This window comes from Phyllobates terribilis, unplaced genomic scaffold (assembly GCF_046119375.1).
Source record: "Phyllobates terribilis strain yellow unplaced genomic scaffold, ASM4611937v1 Scaffold_650__1_contigs__length_881393, whole genome shotgun sequence".
Classification (NCBI taxonomy): domain Eukaryota; kingdom Metazoa; phylum Chordata; class Amphibia; order Anura; family Dendrobatidae; genus Phyllobates; species Phyllobates terribilis.
In genome coordinates this window covers 804,227-817,219 of record NW_027363410.1, presented here as the reverse complement: position 1 = coordinate 817,219, position 12,993 = coordinate 804,227, and the positions used below count along the sequence as shown (strand labels likewise).

Genomic DNA, 12,993 nt, shown 5'->3' with positions numbered 1-12,993 from the left:
ATAAACAGACATATTAGGCAAGCATTTTGGAGCTTTCACCTAAATAACTACAGGTGGTGAGATAAGCTGCACAATATAATTGACCTTTCAGTGTATTGTTGCACACACACCATCTATTTAGCAAATGCCCTTGTTATCAACAGCAGCCTTTTAAACTCACCTGAGCTAACAGGTATGTGCGCTGGTTACTCTGCTGCGCTTAAAATTTCTTTTTTGGTTTGCTACAATGCCTTTTCTGAAACGTTGTCTCCTTCTTCTGGAACACTGACTTCTTTCATTTAATGCCTGCAGACTATAAAAGAGAACCCAACCCAAAAAGTTTGGTTGATTAGTCTGTGGCATTCTGTTAAACTGTTGCTTATGGCGGTCTCTGTGAGCTTCTCAGCGACATTCAGCCAGCCAGGTATCCTGCCTGCAGTAGATGGAATGTGGCAATGGAACGCTGGCTGCGCGTGTCATAATAGGCTCTGAGCCTTTATATACCTGTGCACAGCAGCAGCCACCTTCAGTCTGCTGCTGGACAGCCAGCAGCAGCAGCAGCAGGAGAGGTATGTAATCAGGAGCCCTCCTGCTAAGGGTAGACAGCTGCTCGTTCCACCCCACCCCCCGCCTTAATTGGTTCTCCTCCCTTCCAACGGTGTTGAGGCGGGTGGGAACAGCAGGGGGTGAAGGTGCTGTGTTTAAAGAGGTGGAGTTATGCAGATCTAAAACGCGTGGATTGCAGCAGCAGCAAGCCGAAAAGTGCAGGCATGTAAGGGATCTAGAGGTTGACAACATGTCTTCTTAACGGGAATCCAGGAGCTCATCTCCACAAATGGACTTTTCAGGATCCTTGGGTGGCTCCGTAGTTTGAAACCAATTCTGGTTATCGCTTCTCGGCCTTTTGGCTAAGATCAAGTGTAGTATCTGTTCTTATCAGTTTAATATCTGATACGTCCCCTATCTGGGGACCATATATTAAATGGATTTTTAGAACAGGGAGATGGAAAAAGAGCTTGCTCTGTCCACTCCACGCATTGACCTGGTATTGCAGTATCTCCAGGACCGGTGCACCCCTTCTTTAATGCAGTTTCTAAAATCAGAAAGAATTGAATTCAATGTTTTTTGTTCATTTTGCTTGTTTGTCGGATTTTGGGATGGACTCTTTGGCTTTGCTTTTCTTCTCCTCATTGGATTTTTCATGTTCAAAGTTGCAGAAGCCAGATTACAAGCTCATTTTGGTTCAACTTCAGCAACTGTGCATTGCATTGCCATGTAATGTGATGCAATGCTATCTTTCTAGCTCTCCCTTTTTACTTCCTTTTGGATAAACAGACATATTAGGCAAGCATTTTGGAGCTTTCACCTAAATAACTACAGGTGGTGAGATAAGCTGCACAATATAATTGACCTTTCAGTATATTGTTGCACACACACCATCTATTTAGCAAATGCCCTTGTTATCAACAGCAGCCTTTTAAACTCACCTGAGCTAACAGGTATGTGCGCTGGTTACTCTGCTGCGCTTAAAATTTCTTTTTTGGTTTGCTACAATGCCTTTTCTGAAACGTTGTCTCCTTCTTCTGGAACACTGACTTCTTTCATTTAATGCCTGCAGACTATAAAAGAGAACCCAACCCAAAAAGTTTGGTTGATTAGTCTGTGGCATTCTGTTAAACTGTTGCTTATGGCGGTCTCTGTGAGCTTCTCAGCGACATTCAGCCAGCCAGGTATCCTGCCTGCAGTAGATGGAATGTGGCAATGGAACGCTGGCTGCGCGTGTCATAATAGGCTCTGAGCCTTTATATACCTGTGCACAGCAGCAGCCACCTTCAGTCTGCTGCTGGACAGCCAGCAGCAGCAGCAGCAGGAGAGGTATGTAATCAGGAGCCCTCCTGCTAAGGGTAGACAGCTGCTCGTTCCACCCCACCCCCCGCCTTAATTGGTTCTCCTCCCTTCCAACGGTGTTGAGGCGGGTGGGAACAGCAGGGGGTGAAGGTGCTGTGTTTAAAGAGGTGGAGTTATGCAGATCTAAAACGCGTGGATTGCAGCAGCAGCAAGCCGAAAAGTGCAGGCATGTAAGGGATCTAGAGGTTGACAACATGTCTTCTTAACGGGAATCCAGGAGCTCATCTCCACAAATGGACTTTTCAGGATCCTTGGGTGGCTCCGTAGTTTGAAACCAATTCTGGTTATCGCTTCTCGGCCTTTTGGCTAAGATCAAGTGTAGTATCTGTTCTTATCAGTTTAATATCTGATACGTCCCCTATCTGGGGACCATATATTAAATGGATTTTTAGAACAGGGAGATGGAAAAAGAGCTTGCTCTGTCCACTCCACGCATTGACCTGGTATTGCAGTATCTCCAGGACCGGTGCACCCCTTCTTTAATGCAGTTTCTAAAATCAGAAAGAATTGAATTCAATGTTTTTTGTTCATTTTGCTTGTTTGTCGGATTTTGGGATGGACTCTTTGGCTTTGCTTTTCTTCTCCTCATTGGATTTTTCATGTTCAAAGTTGCAGAAGCCAGATTACAAGCTCATTTTGGTTCAACTTCAGCAACTGTGCATTGCATTGCCATGTAATGTGATGCAATGCTATCTTTCTAGCTCTCCCTTTTTACTTCCTTTTGGATAAACAGACATATTAGGCAAGCATTTTGGAGCTTTCACCTAAATAACTACAGGTGGTGAGATAAGCTGCACAATATAATTGACCTTTCAGTATATTGTTGCACACACACCATCTATTTAGCAAATGCCCTTGTTATCAACAGCAGCCTTTTAAACTCACCTGAGCTAACAGGTATGTGCGCTGGTTACTCTGCTGCGCTTAAAATTTCTTTTTTGGTTTGCTACAATGCCTTTTCTGAAACGTTGTCTCCTTCTGCTGGAACACTGACTTCTTTCATTTAATGCCTGCAGACTATAAAAGAGAACCCAACCCAAAAAGTTTGGTTGATTAGTCTGTGGCATTCTGTTAAACTGTTGCTTATGGCGGTCTCTGTGAGCTTCTCAGCGACATTCAGCCAGCCAGGTATCCTGCCTGCAGTAGATGGAATGTGGCAATGGAACGCTGGCTGCGCGTGTCATAATAGGCTCTGAGCCTTTATATACCTGTGCACAGCAGCAGCCACCTTCAGTCTGCTGCTGGACAGCCAGCAGCAGCAGCAGCAGGAGAGGTATGTAATCAGGAGCCCTCCTGCTAAGGGTAGACAGCTGCTCGTTCCACCCCACCCCCCGCCTTAATTGGTTCTCCTCCCTTCCAACGGTGTTGAGGCGGGTGGGAACAGCAGGGGGTGAAGGTGCTGTGTTTAAAGAGGTGGAGTTATGCAGATCTAAAACGCGTGGATTGCAGCAGCAGCAAGCCGAAAAGTGCAGGCATGTAAGGGATCTAGAGGTTGACAACATGTCTTCTTAACGGGAGTCCAGGAGCTCATCTCCACAAATGGACTTTTCAGGATCCTTGGGTGGCTCCGTAGTTTGAAACCAATTCTGGTTATCGCTTCTCGGCCTTTTGGCTCAGACCTAGTGTTTGGACAAGAGGTTCCTTGTGTACTAGCCCTCGGCCTTCCAGCATCGCCACTTCGGTGGCTTAAGCTGGATGCTGCTATAGGGGGAGAGTGAGGAGGAAACGAGAAGGCGATTCCTGAAGCGACCATGGGTGTCAAGCTTCGCTTTGCTGGGACCGGGGATCCCCGGGTCAAGAATGCTTTCCGTATCGAGGTCTCTGAGGAGAAGAAGGACCATTTCTCGTTGTCATACCTGGTCAACGCCATTTTCTATGAAATCCTGAAGATCCAGAAGTCGGAGATCATCTGTTTGCAGGAGTTCAGAAGGGAGCATAGGTACGTCTTGGTGCTTTCTTCTATGGCGGCTTGCCAAAACCTTTTCAAAACTCTTCAAGTCCTTTCAGAGCACCCTCAGCTGGATGGACTTATCTTCACTGTACTCTACTCTAAGGGGGATATCCCGGTGGTAGTATTCATGCACAACCCCTTTATCTCCCGGGATGATATCACTGCATTCCTGAGAAGACACTGCATTTTTGTGCAATTCTCCCATAAAATCTTAAATGGAGAAGGGCTGTGGACTGGGAAGTATAAATACTTTGTGAGGTTTGGGATAGACCCTCATGGTCCTGGAGGTATTCACTATCCTCCCCTGAACTTTACAATTGGAAGAGACTCTGGATATCTGTTTTTTCCCGAGGCGCCATTGTTCTGCAGGAGATGCAACATGTTCGGGCATATCCAGGATTTCTGCAAACAATTGCCAAACTGTAGAAAGTGCAACAAGTACGGTCATCTGGCGAAGGATTGTTCCAACCCGGTGGTATGTGATGCCTGCGGGGAGGAAGGACATGTGATTCGGGATTGTAAGGCTAAAGTCAAGCCTAGGTCCTTCTCCGAAGTGACCAAAGGTAAGCCTACTGTCCCTGCTGTTACCCCACAGGTGACTACTGCAGAGATCAATGAGGAGACGGAGCCCCCTGAGGTTGAAGATCTGGTGGGTGAGGCCCAGACCCTGTTGGACCCTCCAGCCCCTGCTGGGCCAAGTATGGAGATCTCCGAGTTGGATGTGGACCTCCCTCATCAGTCCGAAATATGTGGTGAGGGTGACATGGATGTGTCTCTTGCTCGAACCCCTGCATTGTCCTGGGGTGCTACAGACGAAGAGGTGGCCAGGGATGGTGGCCAAGGAGACTTTACTTCTGGGAGGTCTTTTGATGATGATGATACTCCTGAACTGGCCAATAAAAAACCCAGACGAGAGTACTCACCTGCCAGCGGAGGGTGCGACAGTCCTGCAAGTGACCGCATTTACCCGCAGGATGTCTTCTCCCCTGATGCTCCTTACCTTGGCATCCCTGAGAGCATCAACACCTTTGGGGTGCTTTCCCAGTCTGATGATAATGGATGAGTATGGTGTGATCAACATTGAGTCATGTATTTCTTTTCTTTAATTAATGTCTTGCCAATCTGGTTGGGATGTAGTGTCCCTAAATGTAAGGCAGATCAGATCTAAAATCAGAAGAACAACTGTTCTGGACTACCTGAAACATTTAGGTGCTGATGTTTTTTGCCTTCAGGAGTGTGGGATTCAGGATGCTCCTTGTGACAAAGACTGGCCTTACGGACAGCATATCTGGTCAGGGTCTAATCATAATAAAAATGATGGGGTGGGGATATTAGTTGGGAATAAAGAAATCTCTATTGATAGTTATATTGTGGTGGAGGTGGGCCGATGTTTAATTGCATTTTTGAGTTATAGAGGGTGGCGGGTCAGAATTATTAATTTATATTGCCCTACAGGGAAGGAAGAGCGGCTTGCTCTTCTTGAAAAATTAAGTTTTTTTCTTCCAGGGAAATCTCCCACTATTTTTGTTGGGGACGTTAATTGTGTCACAGAAGGAAAGTGTGACATAACAGGAAAGAAATTGTCCCATTTAATTTGTGATTTTTCCTTTTTAGATGCAGCAGTTGTTGTTCTTGGCATGCCACCACCGCCGACATACCATGCTGACCGTGGTGAGATTCATTCCAGAATTGATTTAATGTTATTTTCTAAAAATATGGTATGTTTGGATTTTTCTCAACAAAAGGTACCTTTTTCGGACCATGAATGTTTGAGAGGCGTGTTTTGTGCGAATGGTGACCAAGTGTATGGCGGTGGGGTATGGAAGTTGAATGCAAGGCTGTTAGAGGATGATGAGGTGATGAATGAGTTTAATGTAAAGTATGAAAGATGGAGAATGCGTAAGAAGGATTTTGTGTGTGTTCTTGACTGGTGGGACTGGGTGAAAGTGCAATTTAAAACTTTCTTCAAAAAGTGGGGCTATAGAAAAGCTGCCAGATATAGGAATAGGTTTAATGACCTTAATAGACGGATTGACTGGTTGAGAAAGTGTGTTGCAAGTGGTTTGGAGATGTCTGATCAACTTACTGAGGCTAAGAATGAATTGAAGTATGTGTTGGATGAGAAAGGAAAGGAAATTATATATCGTACTAAAATTGAGCACCTGGAGAAAAATGAGAAGTGTACGAGGTTCTTTTTTAAAAAAATGAATGGTAGGAAGACTGATATGAATGAAGTTGTGAATGAAAGTGGAACCAACTGTATGGGTGAGGATGTGCTGAACGAAGTGAATAGGTTTTATAGCAAGTTGTATGATGAGAAATGGATTGACTCTGGGCTTGTGTCATATGTTCTGAATGGTGTGGAGAAAAAACTTGATTCTGAGGAGCGTGATCTGTTGTGTGAGGATGTAGTTCTGGATGAAGTGAAGAATGTGGTGTGGAGTGCTAAAAAGAGTAAGACTCCTGGAAAAGATGGTATACCTGTAGAGTTGTATGTGAAAGCATGGGAAGTTTTGGGAACAGATTTGACTGAGGTATGTAAGTATATGTGGGTGAATGGTAGGTTGTGTGAATCAATGAAAGAAGGAGTGGTTGTGCTTGTGTATAAAAAGGGTGAGAGGAAACGTTTGGAAAACTGGAGACCAATAACACTGCTGAATTCGGATTATAAGGTCTACAGTAAGTTACTGGCAAATCGTATGCGTGAAGTGATTGGTAGTGTTGTGGAGGAGGACCAAGTATGTGCAGTGCCTGGAAGAAGTATGAGTGATAACTTGTTATTGTTGAGAGATATGATTGGGGATTGCAAGGATAGAAAGCAGAAATGTATGACTTTAGCTATTGATTTTGAGAAGGCGTTTGACAGGGTTTCGCATGTGTTTTTGTTTAAAGTACTGGAAAGAATGGGGTTTCCTAGAGAATTTGTGAATTGTGTAAAATCATTGTATGATTGTGTGTCAAGTGAGTTCTTGGTTAATGGGTGGCTGTGTGACAAAGTGAAGATTAGGTCAGGAGTAAGGCAGGGGTGTCCTATGTCCCCCGTCTTATTTGTATGTGTAATAGAACCATTGTTATGTTTGATTAGACGGGATAAAATGATGAGAGGTTTGTTGGTGCCTGGTAGTGGTGGTAAGCATGTGAAAGTGTTAGGTTATATGGATGATGTTGTGGTTGTGAGTGAAAGTATGGCTTCTTTGAGTAGAATTAAATTGCTTTTGGATTTTTTTGTTGGTGCGTCTGGTTTTAGGGTAAATTGGAATAAATGTAGTTTTAAATGTTTTGGAGATAGTAGTATTCGTATGGATGGTGTAAAGTGTGAAGTGGGTGCAATCAAGATTTTGGGCGTATTATTTAATGATGACTTAAAAGGGAATGAAAGTTGGGAAGAGTGTGGTATGCGGGTTGAACGTAAATTGAATTTTTGGCGAATGAGAGAATTGACTCTGCGTGGTAAGGTATTAATTATCAAAGCAGTGATTCTCCCTATCCTGCTTTATGTGGCGACTGTTTTTCCTTCTCCTTACAGGAAAATTAAGAGAATAGAGAAGTTGGTATTCACATTCCTGTGGTGTAGTAAGATGGAGAAGTTGAAGCGGGAGAGCCTTTTTAAGGCTTGTCAGCATGGTGGGCTGGCCTTTCCCAATATTGAAGTTTTTTTAGGTCTTAATTATATTAAGACTGTGGTTATTTTGCTGGGTAAAGGCAATAAAGGTGCTTTTATGGCTAATTATTCTGCTGGATGGATGTTGTATGGGTTATGCTGGAGGAAGAGAGATGCGAGTGTGCCTGTGGCCTTTAAGTGTCCTGTTTGGTATGAGGTGATTGAGAAATTTGTGAGAAAGCATGATTTGTTGAGTGTGGGAATGAATGATTTTAGAATGACCAAGAATGTGGTGAAAAGAATGAGTGCAAATGAGGTAGAGTGTAATATTGTTGGGCTGAGAGGGAATGAGGTTTCAGATGCATGGAAGAAGTTAGATACGTTTGGGATGTCAAACAAACAGAAGGATGTGGTGTGGATGACTTTACATAATATTTTACCTGTGAGAGAAGTGCAGAAGAAAAGAGAGTTGATAAGAACAGATGTGTGTCCGAGAGTGGGATGTGGTGGTTGTGAGACTGTGAGGCATGTTATGTGGGATTGTGAGTACGCGTACAGTGTGTGGAAGTGTGTAGGTGGATTGTGTAAGGGTTTAGCAGGCGTGAATTTTGTGGATTGGCGTGTGGCGATGTTTGGAATTGGTGCGTGTAGTCGGTCTAAAGATAGAATTTTATGGTTGATAATGGCTTGTGTGATGGAGAGTTTGTGGGATGCAAGGAACCTTGGACTTTTCAAGAGGAAATCTTTATCAGTGAATGAATGTGTTAGACTTATTCTTTCAAGACTATACCTGATATATAAGTTGGACAGCAGAGGCGGTGGTGGCACAGATGCCGAAGGGATTTGGAAATTTAAAAAGTGGCATTACCTTATCAAATACCAGTGATTTTTTTCTTTGTGATTCCTTGAAGTTTCTGCATTTGTGTTACGTAAAGGATGTTCCCTTGTGATTATATTTCGTCTTATACTACTGCTAAATAAATAGAACCATGATGATGAGAAGTTTTAAGTAGCAAATTTTGGAGAAATTCATACTGTTTGCTAAAAAACTAAACTGAATGGTTTAAAAAAAAAAAAAAAAAAAAAAAAAAAAAATCTGTTCTTATCAGTTTAATATCTGATACGTCCCCTATCTGGGGACCATATATTAAATGGATTTTTAGAACAGGGAGATGGAAAAAGAGCTTGCTCTGTCCACTCCACGCATTGACCTGGTATTGCAGTATCTCCAGGACCGGTGCACCCCTTCTTTAATGCAGTTTCTAAAATCAGAAAGAATTGAATTCAATGTTTTTTGTTCATTTTGCTTGTTTGTCGGATTTTGGGATGGACTCTTTGGCTTTGCTTTTCTTCTCCTCATTGGATTTTTCATGTTCAAAGTTGCAGAAGCCAGATTACAAGCTCATTTTGGTTCAACTTCAGCAACTGTGCATTGCATTGCCATGTAATGTGATGCAATGCTATCTTTCTAGCTCTCCCTTTTTACTTCCTTTTGGATAAACAGACATATTAGGCAAGCATTTTGGAGCTTTCACCTAAATAACTACAGGTGGTGAGATAAGCTGCACAATATAATTGACCTTTCAGTATATTGTTGCACACACACCATCTATTTAGCAAATGCCCTTGTTATCAACAGCAGCCTTTTAAACTCACCTGAGCTAACAGGTATGTGCGCTGGTTACTCTGCTGCGCTTAAAATTTCTTTTTTGGTTTGCTACAATGCCTTTTCTGAAACGTTGTCTCCTTCTTCTGGAACACTGACTTCTTTCATTTAATGCCTGCAGACTATAAAAGAGAACCCAACCCAAAAAGTTTGGTTGATTAGTCTGTGGCATTCTGTTAAACTGTTGCTTATGGCGGTCTCTGTGAGCTTCTCAGCGACATTCAGCCAGCCAGGTATCCTGCCTGCAGTAGATGGAATGTGGCAATGGAACGCTGGCTGCGCGTGTCATAATAGGCTCTGAGCCTTTATATACCTGTGCACAGCAGCAGCCACCTTCAGTCTGCTGCTGGACAGCCAGCAGCAGCAGCAGCAGGAGAGGTATGTAATCAGGAGCCCTCCTGCTAAGGGTAGACAGCTGCTCGTTCCACCCCACCCCCCGCCTTAATTGGTTCTCCTCCCTTCCAACGGTGTTGAGGCGGGTGGGAACAGCAGGGGGTGAAGGTGCTGTGTTTAAAGAGGTGGAGTTATGCAGATCTAAAACGCGTGGATTGCAGCAGCAGCAAGCCGAAAAGTGCAGGCATGTAAGGGATCTAGAGGTTGACAACATGTCTTCTTAACGGGAATCCAGGAGCTCATCTCCACAAATGGACTTTTCAGGATCCTTGGGTGGCTCCGTAGTTTGAAACCAATTCTGGTTATCGCTTCTCGGCCTTTTGGCTAAGATCAAGTGTAGTATCTGTTCTTATCAGTTTAATATCTGATACGTCCCCTATCTGGGGACCATATATTAAATGGATTTTTAGAACAGGGAGATGGAAAAAGAGCTTGCTCTGTCCACTCCACGCATTGACCTGGTATTGCAGTATCTCCAGGACCGGTGCACCCCTTCTTTAATGCAGTTTCTAAAATCAGAAAGAATTGAATTCAATGTTTTTTGTTCATTTTGCTTGTTTGTCGGATTTTGGGATGGACTCTTTGGCTTTGCTTTTCTTCTCCTCATTGGATTTTTCATGTTCAAAGTTGCAGAAGCCAGATTACAAGCTCATTTTGGTTCAACTTCAGCAACTGTGCATTGCATTGCCATGTAATGTGATGCAATGCTATCTTTCTAGCTCTCCCTTTTTACTTCCTTTTGGATAAACAGACATATTAGGCAAGCATTTTGGAGCTTTCACCTAAATAACTACAGGTGGTGAGATAAGCTGCACAATATAATTGACCTTTCAGTATATTGTTGCACACACACCATCTATTTAGCAAATGCCCTTGTTATCAACAGCAGCCTTTTAAACTCACCTGAGCTAACAGGTATGTGCGCTGGTTACTCTGCTGCGCTTAAAATTTCTTTTTTGGTTTGCTACAATGCCTTTTCTGAAACGTTGTCTCCTTCTGCTGGAACACTGACTTCTTTCATTTAATGCCTGCAGACTATAAAAGAGAACCCAACCCAAAAAGTTTGGTTGATTAGTCTGTGGCATTCTGTTAAACTGTTGCTTATGGCGGTCTCTGTGAGCTTCTCAGCGACATTCAGCCAGCCAGGTATCCTGCCTGCAGTAGATGGAATGTGGCAATGGAACGCTGGCTGCGCGTGTCATAATAGGCTCTGAGCCTTTATATACCTGTGCACAGCAGCAGCCACCTTCAGTCTGCTGCTGGACAGCCAGCAGCAGCAGCAGCAGGAGAGGTATGTAATCAGGAGCCCTCCTGCTAAGGGTAGACAGCTGCTCGTTCCACCCCACCCCCCGCCTTAATTGGTTCTCCTCCCTTCCAACGGTGTTGAGGCGGGTGGGAACAGCAGGGGGTGAAGGTGCTGTGTTTAAAGAGGTGGCGTTATGCAGATCTAAAACGCGTGGATTGCAGCAGCAGCAAGCCGAAAAGTGCAGGCATGTAAGGGATCTAGAGGTTGACAACATGTCTTCTTAACGGGAGTCCAGGAGCTCATCTCCACAAATGGACTTTTCAGGATCCTTGGGTGGCTCCGTAGTTTGAAACCAATTCTGGTTATCGCTTCTCGGCCTTTTGGCTAAGATCAAGTGTAGTATCTGTTCTTATCAGTTTAATATCTGATACGTCCCCTATCTGGGGACCATATATTAAATGGATTTTTAGAACAGGGAGATGGAAAAAGAGCTTGCTCTGTCCACTCCACGCATTGACCTGGTATTGCAGTATCTCCAGGACCGGTGCACCCCTTCTTTAATGCAGTTTCTAAAATCAGAAAGAATTGAATTCAATGTTTTTTGTTCATTTTGCTTGTTTGTCGGATTTGGGGATGGACTCTTTGGCTTTGCTTTTCTTCTCCTCATTGGATTTTTCATGTTCAAAGTTGCAGAAGCCAGATTACAAGCTCATTTTGGTTCAACTTCAGCAACTGTGCATTGCATTGCCATGTAATGTGATGCAATGCTATCTTTCTAGCTCTCCCTTTTTACTTCCTTTTGGATAAACAGACATATTAGGCAAGCATTTTGGAGCTTTCACCTAAATAACTACAGGTGGTGAGATAAGCTGCACAATATAATTGTCCTTTCAGTATATTGTTGCACACACACCATCTATTTAGCAAATGCCCTTGTTATCAACAGCAGCCTTTTAAACTCACCTGAGCTAACAGGTATGTGCGCTGGTTACTCTGCTGCGCTTAAAATTTCTTTTTTGGTTTGCTACAATGCCTTTTCTGAAACGTTGTCTCCTTCTGCTGGAACACTGACTTCTTTCATTTAATGCCTGCAGACTATAAAAGAGAACCCAACCCAAAAAGTTTGGTTGATTAGTCTGTGGCATTCTGTTAAACTGTTGCTTATGGCGGTCTCTGTGAGCTTCTCAGCGACATTCAGCCAGCCAGGTATCCTGCCTGCAGTAGATGGAATGTGGCAATGGAACGCTGGCTGCGCGTGTCATAATAGGCTCTGAGCCTTTATATACCTGTGCACAGCAGCAGCCACCTTCAGTCTGCTGCTGGACAGCCAGCAGCAGCAGCAGCAGGAGAGGTATGTAATCAGGAGCCCTCCTGCTAAGGGTAGACAGCTGCTCGTTCCACCCCACCCCCCGCCTTAATTGGTTCTCCTCCCTTCCAACGGTGTTGAGGCGGGTGGGAACAGCAGGGGGTGAAGGTGCTGTGTTTAAAGAGGTGGAGTTATGCAGATCTAAAACGCGTGGATTGCAGCAGCAGCAAGCCGAAAAGTGCAGGCATGTAAGGGATCTAGAGGTTGACAACATGTCTTCTTAACGGGAGTCCAGGAGCTCATCTCCACAAATGGACTTTTCAGGATCCTTGGGTGGCTCCGTAGTTTGAAACCAATTCTGGTTATCGCTTCTCGGCCTTTTGGCTAAGATCAAGTGTAGTATCTGTTCTTATCAGTTTAATATCTGATACGTCCCCTATCTGGGGACCATATATTAAATGGATTTTTAGAACAGGGAGATGGAAAAAGAGCTTGCTCTGTCCACTCCACGCATTGACCTGGTATTGCAGTATCTCCAGGACCGGTGCACCCCTTCTTTAATGCAGTTTCTAAAATCAGAAAGAATTGAATTCAATGTTTTTTGTTCATTTTGCTTGTTTGTCGGATTTGGGGATGGACTCTTTGGCTTTGCTTTTCTTCTCCTCATTGGATTTTTCATGTTCAAAGTTGCAGAAGCCAGATTACAAGCTCATTTTGGTTCAACTTCAGCAACTGTGCATTGCATTGCCATGTAATGTGATGCAATGCTATCTTTCTAGCTCTCCCTTTTTACTTCCTTTTGGATAAACAGACATATTAGGCAAGCATTTTGGAGCTTTCACCTAAATAACTACAGGTGGTGAGATAAGCTGCACAATATAATTGACCTTTCAGTATATTGTTGCACACACACCATCTATTTAGCAAATGCCCTTGTTATCAA

At 43.8% G+C, this 12,993-nt stretch overlaps 6 non-coding genes across 6 annotated transcripts; all 6 read left to right on the top strand.

Moving 5' to 3' along the window:
- Positions 1-867: 867 nt before the first annotated feature.
- LOC141235143 (U2 spliceosomal RNA) lies at positions 868-1,058 on the top strand. Its single transcript, XR_012300998.1, has one exon. It is a non-coding gene; the product is annotated as a U2 spliceosomal RNA (small nuclear RNA).
- A 1,115-nt stretch (positions 1,059-2,173) lies between these two features.
- LOC141235142 (U2 spliceosomal RNA) lies at positions 2,174-2,364 on the top strand. Its single transcript, XR_012300997.1, has one exon. It is a non-coding gene; the product is annotated as a U2 spliceosomal RNA (small nuclear RNA).
- Positions 2,365-8,497: 6,133 nt separating this feature from the next.
- LOC141235345 (U2 spliceosomal RNA) lies at positions 8,498-8,687 on the top strand. The gene has a single exon (XR_012301185.1). It is a non-coding gene; the product is annotated as a U2 spliceosomal RNA (small nuclear RNA).
- Positions 8,688-9,802: 1,115 nt separating this feature from the next.
- LOC141235141 (U2 spliceosomal RNA) lies at positions 9,803-9,993 on the top strand. Its single transcript, XR_012300996.1, has one exon. It is a non-coding gene; the product is annotated as a U2 spliceosomal RNA (small nuclear RNA).
- A 1,115-nt stretch (positions 9,994-11,108) lies between these two features.
- Positions 11,109-11,299, top strand: LOC141235140 (U2 spliceosomal RNA). Its single transcript, XR_012300995.1, has one exon. It is a non-coding gene; the product is annotated as a U2 spliceosomal RNA (small nuclear RNA).
- Positions 11,300-12,414: 1,115 nt separating this feature from the next.
- On the top strand, positions 12,415-12,605 carry LOC141235139 (U2 spliceosomal RNA). The gene has a single exon (XR_012300994.1). It is a non-coding gene; the product is annotated as a U2 spliceosomal RNA (small nuclear RNA).
- The last annotated feature ends 388 nt before the right edge of the window (positions 12,606-12,993 follow it).